The 14,845-nt window shown below is 37.8% G+C and overlaps 1 protein-coding gene across 1 annotated transcript in view; it reads left to right on the top strand.

Annotated features, from left to right (window-relative positions):
- LOC130012154 (putative ferric-chelate reductase 1) overlaps window positions 1-14,845 on the top strand; it is a 257,602-nt gene that overhangs the window by 37,019 nt on the left and 205,738 nt on the right. The window lies entirely within an intron of this gene.

Here is a 14,845-nt window from a genome sequence, read left to right as displayed (position 1 = left end):
TTTTATGTAGACTTATGCTGTGCCAATGCATCTGTGCTCAATATAAAAACACATTTAAGAAGAACAGTACGTGTTCCTGAATTATTATGTAGATATATTTTAGACCGTGGGCAATTCTATATCTAAATACCATTTTAAGTCTTATATTTATGCAATCTGATTTTAAATACAGATCTATATTTCGTTTCGTGTTTTATACTTTCTATGACCTCCACTGCATGTGATCTGACCAGTTGTGATGGGAGTTGCGTCAGGAGTCATACGAGCGACCTTTGATGTAAGACTTTTGATTAACCAATCAGCGTTGATGTTTCTACTGGGATACCCGCAGTTCCGAGCACAGTACGCCAAGAAATCGCAGCAACAGACCCTTTCACTGGCTAACCCCTTACATCAATCACAACACGAGTTATATAACAACTTTTCTAGATCCCAGTGTAGTAAAGACAAGTAAATGAAATTTTGAACTATAAAAGCGAAACGAAATAGTTAATAAGTCCAACAACGCGAAGTTCGCGATTTGAAACCTGCAACAATATACATACAATTCATACCTAGATGACTAGTGGTCAAAACAAAACATGTGTTGCAGGGGCAGTGTTACACGTCGGAGTTGGTAATCTTGTGATTTAAGTTCCATACTGGATTGGCTATGCGACAATACCCCAGAATGCACCAAATCGAATATTTTCTTCTTTTTTTTTTGGGGGGGGGGGCACTAGACCAGTCACCTCACTAATGTAAATAATGCATATAAATTTCATAAAGATCGGGTAATCATTTTTGTCGTTAGGGCATTCACTTTGGAAACTTTGAAGTTACTGCTATTCCAGCCCCCATACCCCGCGACGATTGATTGATTGTTTGTTTGGGATTCGAGTCAGCCACCTAAGGTAGGCTATATTGGGCCACATTGAAGTTGCTTTATTCACGGGCTGGAATAACAGGAAAATGTTCAAAATTTTCCCCAGGCGTTCTCGTCTCCGTGGACTGTAAACGATTGATTGGTTGATTGGAATTTGAGTCAGCCCACTACGTTAGGCTATGTTAGACCACTTTGAAGTTGCTGTAGTCACGGGCTGGAATAGCACTAAAACGCGTTTGAGGCCGTCAAATTTGAAAAAAAATTATGGGGGGACGGGGTCCCTAGAAGGTAAGCTCCACTTCTTCGCTTCTCGTAGACGACGGGCGCCGCCGTCGGTATGCCGAAATTTTTTCGGGCATTTCAGGTTCTGTCCCAACACACGCCTATATCCACCAAAGTGACTCGGTTGTCGCCACCCATCTTCTAACCAACCGTCGGCATAAAGTTGGTTGGTCAAAGGTAAAAACGCACAGAATACACCAGTATGACAAAGAACAAGGAAAATTCGTGAAGCCATCCAGATAAGCCGACACACCCCGCCCCTTAATCGTGACCATGACGTTTACCTCCCCAGAGCCTAAGACCAAATTACGCTACGGAGTCATCAATACAAACAACGAGGTCCCGTGTACACATTGGCGTGCACGTAAAAGATCCCTTGGCAGTTGGAATTCGATATAAGAGTAGGCCGTAGCGCCGCTGCCCGGGCAAAATTTCCCTCATAGCACACTGTATGGCGTATGCCCGTCTTCATTAGCCCAGGTTAGGAGCAGAACAGTAGGACATTAAACCCCATTTCATTTCATTTCATTTCAATACAAACAATAATTTGTTATATTTGTTAACTTATGTATTATCATATTAACTGAATTCTAAAAACATAATTAATATCAAGACGCAACATATTTAAATTATTGGTAGTTCATAATATAAAAAATATATTAAATACTGTAAACATTTTATCAAATATTATTGCCAAACTAAATATTTTATGATTATAACGGTTTAAATGCCATTTTGGGTTAACCTAACGTACGTACATTGTATATCATTATATACTATTCAAAAAAAGTAGGGGATATTTGATTTTTAAGTGTTATTAAAGTCACCTAATGAAACTGACGAAGAAACAAATGACAAAATGAAATGAAGTTCACATTCATCGATTTATTCCAAATGATCGTTAGACTAAGTAAGGCACAGATTGACCATTATAAGGGTAAAATGATACCCGGGGTCAAACAGCAAAGTTACCACAGCATCACAACCAAGCATTGATCCGACGTGGCATACTCCTAATGAGACGTCTAAGGTCATTTTGGTCCAGATTGTCCCATTCCTGTTGCAACGCAGCAGCAAGTTCTTGGACATTGGTAGGACGTTGTTGACGTTGACGTAACCTCTGTCCAAGCATGTCCCAGACATGCTCGATCCTGGCCCTGTGACATCTTGCGTTGTCATCCTGGAAGATGAAACGGCGGCCATGACGTCGTGCGAACGGCACAACATGGACTGTCAAGATGTTGTCCCGGTAGTACTGGCCTGTAATACGCCCTGCAACAACATGTAAAGTCGTTCTTCCAGCAACAGTGATGCCTCCCCACACCATAACAGAACCACCCCCAAATCGATCATGTCTGATGACGTTAACGTCTTGGAAGCGCAGGTTTCGACGACGCCACACCCTCCTACGTCTGTCCAAAAAATCAACAGTGAACCTTGACTCATCTGAAAACATCACATTGCTCCAGCGTCGATTATCCCAGTGTTGACGATCCCTTCACCAACGACGTCTTGCCTGAATGTGATGATCTCTCAAACAAGGGATCACGCGAGGACGTCGGGCGCGAAGGTGACCCTTATGCAGTCGATTCCGAATCGTCTGGCCACTCACTCTCACACCAGTGTCTGTTTGAAGACGAGCGCTGATCTGATTTGTGTGATGACACGATTTCTCAAGGCCAAGGTACGGATAAATCGATCCTGGGCTTGAGTTGTCGCCCTTGGTCGACCTGAGCGTGGTCTGTCCTGTACAGATTGTGTATCACGGTATCTGGACCATCGCCTGCTTATGACAGACTGAGAAACATTCATCGTCCGCGCCACAACCGCCTGTGTTGTGCCGATCTGTAGCATGGCAAGGGCACGTAACCTTTCATTTTGGGTGAGCCGACGCATATCAAAATTTGTTTTCTGGTCACTAAAACAATTAAACTGATGTTTCCACCCTGGAATTCAATGCCACAATGACTGTAACATTCAAAGTCAGAGTCGTGCAAATCTTGGGTTGGACCCCCATGATGATCCCAAGCATCACCTGCATTCCATGCGGTAGCTATTGGTGCGTTTGGGCGTCAAATGTAACTGGAAATGTTTCTTCTGTTAGGTTCTATAGTGACTTTTTTCGTAGTCATTTGCATATTTTAGTATTATGCCCCCAAAATCAAATATCCCCTACTTTTTTTGAATAGTATAATAAAACCAAATAGACTTATCAAATATTATTGCCAAACTAAATATTTTATGATTATAACGATTTAAATGCCGTTTTGGGTTAACCTAACGTGCGTTAATGTATATCATTATAATAAAACCAAATAGACTTATATTCTTATAAAGTAGTCATTTTTTCAATTTTTAGGTCCCAAATATTAGCGATTTAGCTTCTTTAGGTAACGACATTGTTGAGTGTATAAATATCTTACGCATGATGTGTCTCATTTGTACATCAGGCTTTTGCTTAGGTTAAATAATATTTTATTCAATAAACTGAACTGGGTTGAAAACAGGCGCAAAGGCCCATATACGTTCTCTCCAAACATATAAAATTATTATATCTTATGTTTACAATGGACAATGGTGGGCAGTGAATTACAAACATATATACATTTCTTGGAGTCTAATCGTAGGGTATTACATTTTCATTTAAGATTATTAAATTTATAACAGATAAAACGTATCGCATATTATAAATAAAATATTTTAATTAAAGTGTTAAAAAATCTTGCTATCTTTTATGCATCTTTGCACTATGTTAAATGTGTTAAAATTGGTATCACCTGAAAGGGCGGTTTTGCCATATAAGATTAGGTTAATTGTAACATTTTGTTTGAGGTGTGTAAATTATTTTTGAGAATTGTTCTTTGGGCAGAGTAGACTTGACATATAAAAATTACTAGCTTTATTTTGTATTGGCATTGGATAATATTTTCTTTCCTATTTCGAGTATTATAATATAATGGTGGTCTAAGTAATGGGAATATACACGTGAAAGGCCCTATTTAAATATGCTTAACGTTTGTGAGGTTTTAATATTTTCCGGTAAAGAAACTACATGTATTAGAATTTAGTTTTACAAAATGGTGGATTGAGGTTCTGATTTTCATTAAGAAGATTATAAGTTGGTACTAACGATTCAAACTTTTTTAAAGATTTCAGTCAGATAAGCTGGGCCTAGGTTATTTTATAATAAGTAAATTAATTTGTGTTTTATTCTACGATTAGACAGTGATTTCCACCCAAGCTTTTTGTATAAATTGTTTTAGATGAATTTCTTCGGAGACCAGTTATTATTCTACCTGCTTCAGTTTGGACACTTTCTAATACATCTGAACCCTTCTTTGAACAATTATCCTATACAACATCAGAATATTCTAAAATTGGGCGAATAAAAGCAAGATATATTTTATTAAGTGAAATTCTATTAATTTTATATTTCAGTATACGCAAAATATTTAGACGACCGCAAGCTTTCTGGTATATATTTGAAATATGATTTGACCATAATGCATTAGTTTGAAATGTTAATCCCAAATGACAATGAGTGTTTACGTTTTCAACTTTTGTATTTCCGAAAACAACATCTGGATGGATTATATTTTTCCTAGTAAAAGTACTATTTTTAGTTTTATTGGGGTTAAAAGTTACACACCACTGTTTAGCCTACGATGCAAGAATATCCAGATATAAAAACACATATAATACACCTTGGTCTAACTAACAAATCAAATTATATAAGTAATACTGAATGGATTTTCATTAATCATGTAATTATTTTAACTAAATTCTATATATATCGGGCTAAACTACGAAACGAAATGCTCAATATTAATAAGTATGAAAGCTTTTTAGTAGAGAATGCTAAAATGGAGATTGAGATATCTCCAGAATTATACACAAATAAATGGAAATATCTTTTTAAGAATTAACAGATTGCCTCCATAACGATTCCCCATTGATGAATTTATGTACTTAGATCTGTGTACAGTAGGAACCCTGCGACTCACCATTTATATAGAATAATGTATTTTATCATTTAAGATATAAATGTACTTAATATATGCTTGTAGAAATCTGACGTAAATAAAGTGTAAAAAAAAAAAAAAAAAAAAAAAAAGAATATCCAGATCTTTAGTTATAGAGTTCGCGCTACTCACAGGATCACGATGAATAATGGTAAAAAGTGAATTATCATCGGCAAATAGTCGTATGTTGTTAGTAATATTATCGGAGATATCATTTAAGTAAATTAAAAATAAAAAGATCAAGTACACGTCCTTTGGGAACACCAGAATTAGTATGAAGATTTGAAACCTTCTAAAATTACTTAAATAGTGTTCAATTCATTTACATAATATTTTATTAATTCTATCACGAAATATAAATCCTTTATCAAGATTACTTATTATAACATCATAAATTTCTAAAAGTTGATTTATTGTAGAATCGTTTGTTTGGAAATCAGACTGATACTTATATAACAGGTTAAATTTTCTTTTATAAAATTATAAAGATTTTTTAAAAAGATTTTCTCCAATATTTTGCATGTTAATGAAATTAGTCTATAGTTGTCAGGGAAATGTACATCATTTAATTTTGAAATCGTACAAAATAAGTATTAAGGATATTTGCCTAATCAAGTGGGTGTGTGTAAACACAGCTGTCATAAAAAACGTAGTATTTGTATCCATACTAAAGTGTTGTGGTGTTATATACTATTCAAAAAAAGTAGGGGATATTTGATTTTGGGGGCATAATACTAAAATATGCAAATGACTACGAAAAAAGTCACTATAGAACCTAACAGAAGAAACATTTCCAGTTACATGTGACGCCCAAACGCACCAATAGCTACCGCATGGAATGCAGGTGATGCTTGGGATCATCATGGGGGTCCAACCCAAGATTTGCACGACTCTGACTTTGAATGTTACAGTCATTGTGGCATTGAATTCTAGGGTGGAAACATCAGTTTAATTGTTTTAGTGACCAGAAAACAAATTTTGATATGCGTCGGCTTACCCAAAATGAAGGGTTACGTGCCCTTGCCATGCTACAGATCGGCACAACACAGGCGGTTGTGGCGCGGACGATGAATGTTTCTCAGTCTGTCATAAGCAGGCTATGGTCCAGATACCGTGATACACAATATGTACAGGACAGACCACGCTCAGGTCGACCAAGGGCGACAACTCAAGCCCAGGATCGATTTATCCGTACCTTGGCCTTGAGAAATCGTGTCATCACAGCAAATCAGATCAGCGCTCGTCTTCAAACAGACACTGGTGTGAGAGTGAGTGGCCAGACGATTCGGAATCGACTGCATAGGGGTCACCTTCGCGCCCGACGTCCTCGCGTGATCCCTTGTTGTTGGGGGCTTAAGGGTTGAATATGCTGGAGTAACGGTAGAACATGCACATTGATGTCTAGGGGGATTATGTTAAAAAATAAGTATAACAGATCGCATATTACATAGGGAGGTCGGAAACTTTTGTGACATTCCCCGTATATTACCTTTTACTTGGTCGGGTGTTCGATCCCTGCACTGGCCGAGAAAGTTCATCCAGATTTTCCGGCGTGGTTCCCCTTTGTCAGTGACGCAGGATGGAGGGCCTGACAAGGATAGCTGTCTAGTCGTTCGGATGGGACGAATAACCGAGGTCCCGTGTACACATTGGCGTGCACGTAAAAGATCCCTTGGCAGTTGGAATTCGATATAAGAGTAGGCCGTACTGTCGCTGCCCGGGCAAAATTTCCCTCATAGCACACTGTATGGCGTATGCCCGTCTTCATTAGCCCATGTTAGGAGCAGAACAGTAGGACGTTAAACCCCATTTCATTTCATTTCATTTCATGCCTTTTAGTTGACCAACTTTTGCTTGGTAACGGTAAGTTCGCACTGGTGAACAAGCCAGTGATTATTTTCAATAGATTATGTTGTGTTTTTTAAAGATGCATCATAAACGATTCACATAGAAAATAGATAATGAAGGGAATATGTTGAAAATTCAAATTACTTCATTCTAATCTAACTTAGGGCTGTTTGGAGAATAGCAGAGTCCCGATTTTCATTGCTACCATTGTCACGATAAGTAAACAAAGTCTCGATTATTCATTTTTAATTATACAATAAACTGACAATCGCTTTTAAATCCATTGAAAATCAAGAGCATTCGTTGAACTAGACAGTTGATTAAGGTCTTGCCATGTAAATACATTTCTAATTAATAATTTAGATACAATTTAAGGCCCTAAGAAAGACCCGCAATAGACGGATTTAGCTTTTGAATAATGCATCTTTAAGGAATGGAAGGATTGGTTTTTTTTCTGAATCTTCTTATCTTAAAAAGAGTACATCCCCTTGGTTGCTCTTTGAATAGCAGTATGTTTTCAATGAAACGTTCGGGATTGTATGCCATGGTAACTATTAAAAGGATATTTTCTTTGTATGTTTGTGCCATTTAGAGTATTCTGTTACGTACACGCCAAGAGGTACAAGTACTTCGTTTTTTGGCCCCATCTGAACGACTAGACACTGTTTATTGTCTGGCCCTCTGTTCTTCATCACCGAATAGATAATCCCGAGGAACAGGTCATTAACTAATAATGGAAATAGAACAGGAGACAAATTTTATCTTATACCTATCGCACATGCAACAATGCCCGGTTTGGGGCCTGCAGCTAAACTTTCTATCGTGAAGTTCCGCTACAAGGTCCTCCCTGCTAAACAAACTATACATTTTTGGACAGTTTATAATTCTAGGAAAACAAATCCTGAGAGTTCCAAGAAAACTGTTTGCACTAACTCGATTTAAGGCCTGATGAAAATCGTCATAAAATCGTCAAGTAAATGATATATTTATAATAACAATAAACTGAATAGGATAAAATTATATCTACAATAATATCTATAAACCTTTTTCCAGATAGGATTTGAGGTTAAAGTTCTAACACATATTTTAAACGAAACAAAGCACCTAGAGATATTTAGTTTTCTCACTAAAATAGATATGGCCAAAACTATATAATACTGTAATGGGAGTGACAATATTGTAATGAAGAGAAGAGAAAGCGAATGGAATTTAATGTCTTACTGTGCCAACCCGTATGACGAAGAGGAGCATACGCCATGCCTTATAGGGAGGAGGTGGGGGGCATTGTACGCAGGGGCTTAAATGTGAGGGTGTGTGTGTGTGGGGGGGGGGGGGGTGTCGGTCGCAAAATAACAGCAGTCGGTATCAAAATAAGTGCTCATTGTATACGTCACTCTACTCACGAAAAACTTTAGTATAAAATAACCTTGTCAACTTATTATGTTTGAAAAAATGTTGTGTTTTACTCTTATTCTGTTGTGAATATGTTGGTCTAAGTATTTGCGTGAATCCGTGAGCCTAAATTACATACGTCACACAAAACTATAGTATAAAATAACCGTGTCTGCTTGTCATGTTTGAAAAAATGTTTGTCACTCTTATTCTGTTGTGAGTATGTTGTTCTATGAAATGTTTTTCCCCCATGGCAAAAAAAAAAAAAAATAGTCGGTCTCAAAAAAAGTACTCACCGTAGTAATGAGGTAAACAAACAATCACAAAACAGGTGAAATTGACAGATAGGCCACAAGATTCCGTCCGATTTCTTATCCTCTCGTTAACGAGAATTTGGTTCCATTTGCCATGACATTGATTAACATTTTCAGGCCCAGTTCCGAAAAATTAACAGCTCGGTTACATATCTGAAATTTGTTCGCGCCTGCGGCGCTCAATTCCGTTATAACGTCACTCTTCTATTCCTTTGTTGTCTGATACCGTCTCAGCACTATCATATTCACGGTAATAGTGAGCTGCCCAGTTATACTGGTGTGTGGGTCGTGGGGCGTCAGACTATACAAATGTTATGTTAGCTCTTTCAAAAGAGGTGGAATTCACAGGGGCAGATCTCGAGATTCTGTCCCATTGACTCACATTTCTGGTCCTCTCGTCCACAAGACTTTCTCCCAGCAATGACCTCAAATGCTAGGATGTTGACTCAATTTTTCAAAATTTTCTCAGGTTGCTCAGTGTTGTAGGCACAATCATCATATATGACATAAACTTTATATCAACTTAAATAAAACTGCTTTCCGGCGAGACAACGATCGGCTAACAACTATATAATTATACAATACTATCTATGTTATACTGGGACGCTTAATGTTATAGCCTGTATTTTGTTGGCATTCATTGTGGGGTGGGATTGTCGATGGCTCCCTAGATTTGGAACCGCCCCCACCCCCCTATTCCCAGCTTCTAGATTCGCTACTGCACATGGCCCCTAGAACACTCGCACCTGTGGTGCGCGGCTCCTGGCTGCGTCACTCGTACTGGGGGTATGTGCATCAGTCGGTCGCATTATGGCTACCCCCCCCCCCCCCAACAAAATCGTTATGTACGCCCCTGATTGTACGTGTACAGCTAGTATTCCTGCTTTCCATACAAGTGTCATTAGTGCAAGGGAGCCGCGGTGAATCAGTAAGGGGTGACTCACTTAACAGAGTTTGATCCTGGTCCGGCGTTAATTGAATTAGCTCGACAAACATTGTGTTTTCAGGGGTAAAGTCATTCAAACGATCACAATAATATTATCCTGACATATATATTAATAAACTCAAAGATGTCTGTGTGTATGTATCAATATGTGTATGTTCGCCCACCACAGCCAAAAATAAATATTGGACTGTGCCTGCAGTCGAAATGTTTTACTGCAATTAACGGTAAACGGGAGGTTACTCTGTTTATTACGGTAATTAAAATTAGTGGCAACAGATCGCTTAAGATTTCCCCATTGTCTTTAATGTTTAATTCTCGTATCTTAGACCGGCTCTAACTTTTCCCCAAAAGCACATATGAGGTTCTTCATGAAAAACTTGAGACACACAAGCTGGAAGTGGAGACAAAAAATTTCATGCAATTTTCGGCCCTACATTTCAACCTAACCGATCTCTCAACTCTTGTATCCTTCCGCATCAAAATTATGAGTATTCACCAAAACCTGGCGGAAAATGTATTTTCCAACCCTTTTCTTTGATTCTACACCAAAAAGTCAACAAAAATCGCCATGCAAAAAAGGGAACAAGGAAAAGGGAGAGGAAGACTAAAAATAGCTTTGACCCTTGTTTCGTGGGTGACGGCGTAGGAATATTTGGTGATCTGTGTCCTAATAATAGCAACGGGTGATGTCAGCTACCGGAAAAGCGTGCAAGAAAGGAAGATGGCAAGTAAGCAGATTTTGGGCCCCGGATGAAGCCGGGTTTCGACTAGTATCGAGCTAGGTTACCTAATAATATCGACGTATCTATCGCGCTATTGACCACTACACGCGTCCATAAATATGTCAACATATAATGAACGTAGCAATTATTTTATCCTTGAAAAGACAATTGTTGTTGAGTTAATAGAATAACTGGCTATGTTGTATACCGTCATCTCGTTTTAAATGCGCATGTCGACCTATACTTCGGCCAAATGGAATATTATGTTGACAAAAGATTCAGCATAGCAATATCTTAACGCAGATTTAAAATGAAATGACGACATACAACATGGTGCGTTGATTCAATTAACTCGTTCAAAATTGTCTTTGCAACGATTAGAATATGTTGATAAATTACCATCTTAATATGGCGGCATTTATCTCCCTATTGACCCCCATGCGCTTCCATACTTACATACAAAGGTTATAGTATATAAAGAACATAAATACAAGAACTGTGACTGGGGCATGATACTGGTCCACTCTTCATAACAGTTTTCGACATTACAACACGAATTATTGTTCCATGATAATATGGGCTCCATCTATCCAATGTTTAAATATGCATAATGTAAAATTGAGGGGCTGACCGTTATTGCTCTATAATAGTTCCAAAATAGATAATGAACAACGAATAGGTAGAAAATTTACTAGCAGACGACTTGATGAACGAGGCAGAATGTCAGTCTGCATGTGAAATGTTAAACCGTACTTCCAATGTGGACTGAAATAAACCAGACGCGAAGGAATGACATTCAGTTTTGACTGCTCACATTTTTTTGACGAACAAAACTGATTAGAAATTACAATAATTATTTTGAAAATAAATGCAAATTATTTAATATATATTCTTATTACATTGATATCCTTTAAGACCCATTTTCATTTAATTTAGATTCCGAAAAGAGCTTAAGTACCACTAATATAAAGCATGTTTTAAATATGAACCTTCAATGTGCAGACAGACTATTACCAAGCACCTGCATCTTTTAATTCTTGTATGTAATTTAACAGAATTTGTATTTTCCACATATTGATACCCAAACCATAATGATTACCATCAAAACTCATCATGCCTTCTGTCATGTTATATGTATTAAACGTTGGCACTTGATACTTTCGTAAAATAGAGTCTATCCGAGTTATAAAACTCGACAATGTTGAGCGTGACCCGATGTTTAAAATTCCAGGAGAATGGGGCGTGGTCCATAATAATTTAAGCCTCGTTTTATTACCACCTATTGTTTTCACTACCGGTTCAATATATCCGTTTTGAATGTTTCGAACATTAAACTTGTCGTGAATAGCAATACCAAACACCACCAAAGATTTCGGTTGATTTTGTATTGTTTTGATCCTGTCGACGAACCCCGCGCCATAAGCAGTTGCAAAAAACTGGCTAAACATCAGTTTGAACTTTCCACCACACAAATCCTGTATTTGGGAATCTGATTCTAGATTAACTCTACAGACTTTCTCTGTAAACATATACATTCCTGTACATTGATCATGTATAGCTGAAATATAAAATACAGATTTCTAATATTACGATGTAAATCTATCACAATATACTATATTAGCCAGATATCTAATATAACCTTACGGTGTTAAGTCCATATACTATTACAATACTTTGTCAGAAAGCTATTTCAGATGGCCCATAAACCCGAAAACGGTGGATTACGCCATCTGGAACAGTCTCTTAGAAGAAGGTTTATGGAAGGACGAACGAAATAATTTATGGAAAATGAACAATGCCGGCAAAATGGGTGGAAATAAGCTTTGAAAAAATACGAAATTCGATTTCTTTGTGGAAAGGGCGCTTAGTGTAGAACGGTGGACATATTGACCATTATGTAAACTGAGGTGAGTGTAATGTGACTTCTCAGTCTAGCAAAAGAAATGAAACGAACTGGGCAAATGAAGACGGGCATACGCCGTACAGTGTGATATGAGGGAAATTTTGCCCGGACAGCGGCACTACGGTCTACTCTTATATCGAATTCCAACTGTCAAGTGATCTTGTACGTGCACGCCAATGTGTACACGGGGCCTCGGTTTTTCGTCCCATCCGAACGACTAGACAACTGTCCTTGTCAGACCCTCCGTCCTGCATCACTGACAAGGGAGAACCACGCCGGAAAATCTGGATAAACTTTCTCGGCCAATGCAGGGATCGAACACCAGACTTCAAGGCTAGCGAGCCAGCGTCCTACCCACTTAGCCACCGTGACCCCAACCTAGCAAAAGATAATTTTATATCCATAAGCTAAATACTTTCATGTGAAAATTTGTCCTATAGGTTATAGATTTTCTGGCCTACGGATAAATCCATAGGTTTAGAACAAGTCTTATTTACGTAGGGTTTGTCCTATAAATTGACGTTGAACTCAACCGGGCGAAACAGAGAATATTATTTTTTATTTCAACCGCCAAAGCGTGCTGTGGTCGATTCAATCTCAAGCTTACCATAAACGCAAGAAAAGGCTTATTTACATTTCTGCTAACTGTCAAAACGCATAGGATTTTACTTATTGTATGACAACAAAAACCTAGAGGATTTATATCCCCTAAGACTTTCGCTAGGATTTGTCTTAAAGAATAAATCCATTAGTGTGACCCAGCCTTAATCACTATTTGAGCCATTGACTTACAATTTGGAGTAAAATTGTCCGACATCCATATCGTACCACATGTGAAATGTTGATCATAGAGGTACAGTACTTGTTGAGTTATCCTACTTCAAATAGTGTACTCGTTTTTCTGGACCACCGATATAATATAATATCATGGATAAGACTATATACTATTACCATATTATATTGGTAGACAGATAATATTTAGGTATAAGTACATATATTATGATACGCACACATTTTCATGTGGACATATATTGCCGTCGCCCCTGTCCGCCCGTCCGTCTGTCTTTCCGTCCACAATTTGTTTGTGGACACTCTACAGGTCACAATTTTTATCCAATTTTGACGAAACTTGAAAAATAGGTCAAAGATCTCGATTCCTTTCGTTTTTGGCATGTATCGGACAGTAAATTCATGGATTATGCCCCCTGATTGCACGAAAAATCCCGTTTTTAGCTTGTGGACACTCCAGAGGTAACAATTTTCCTCCAATTTTGATTAAACTTGAAATGCATGTTTATAACCCAACTATCTCGTTTCCCTTCGATATTCGCGCATATCGGATCGTAACTTCCTGAATTATGACCCCTGATTGTACGAAAAATCATGTTTTTAGCTTGTGGTCCCTCTAGGGGTCACAGTTTTTATCCGATTTAAAAAAAACGTTTTAGTATATCACCGTTACACCCTAATGATGGTTGAGTGTGGGCGTTTCCCCTCGCCTTTAGGTTTAAAAGAGATGAGCGGGCTCAGCGTCCTCAGACATAATGTAGACATCTTAACGTTGGGTTCCCACGAGTTAGCTCCCTTATTTGTCGTTGTTAATTAAATGGAAAACCCATCCGACGCCAAACTTACCTTTCGGAACACCCTTTTTAAGAGCCCCATCAAATGTATTATTTCTGAGAAATAAAAGTAGTGCCGTGTATAGATATGTCGTATATAAGAATCACCACTTAAATATAATGTAGCACCATCTAAGAGTTGACAAGCTTCTGTATAATTATATTTCCTTATTTTACATCTTGTATCGTAAGGTATGAAATCAGAATATTCACCATGTGGAGGTTGTCTCATGTCAAAACAATTACTACATTTACACTGTTCTATTGGTCTTGAAGAACATTTGTTATTATAGCAGCATGGTGTTTTACCGTAAGGATCACATAAAGCTCTAAACCAAGTTATTGTGGGACTTAAATGAGGTGGAAAAGATACGTTCCCACAGTTTAAATCAGCTCTTTGAAGTGAGCTAGGTAATCCATGCTGAGTTCTGGAATCGTTCAAAAATGTTCTCATTTCTGAAGACTGTTCTTTTGTCAAAGAATTAATATTCCAGTAACCGTAAACCATTTTGCCCAAAACACTTGGACACTTTTCATGATTATCCAACTTAGAGAGAAATGATATCGGTTTTTTGTACATGTCTTGTATTTCGTTATTCAATCTAGACACGAAATGGCTATAATCTTGTCTCAATAAAACTAACATACTGAATAACAGCACCAGCATAAAAACCTTGATAATGTCTTTCCTTGATATGGATGGGAGGTGCATTCTGAAACGAAAAGAATTGAATATCTTGATGCTGTGTGACAAAGTGCTCTATAACGTTCATCAAATTGAACGATCATTTAGGCGCATAGAACTTACTGACCACCTGCTGGTTTTTGATAATCAGATATTGATTAGACGAAAAGGGGTCCAAAGGCACACAATAACGTAATACGAATGTATATAAAGTGAATTACATTCTATTACACAAAATATCAAA

The sequence above is a fragment of the Patella vulgata genome, chromosome 3, assembly GCF_932274485.2.
Source record: "Patella vulgata chromosome 3, xgPatVulg1.2, whole genome shotgun sequence".
Lineage (NCBI taxonomy): Eukaryota > Metazoa > Mollusca > Gastropoda > Patellidae > Patella > Patella vulgata.
The sequence above is the reverse complement of the archived record's forward strand: the minus strand, read 5'-3'. Positions and strand labels throughout refer to the sequence as shown.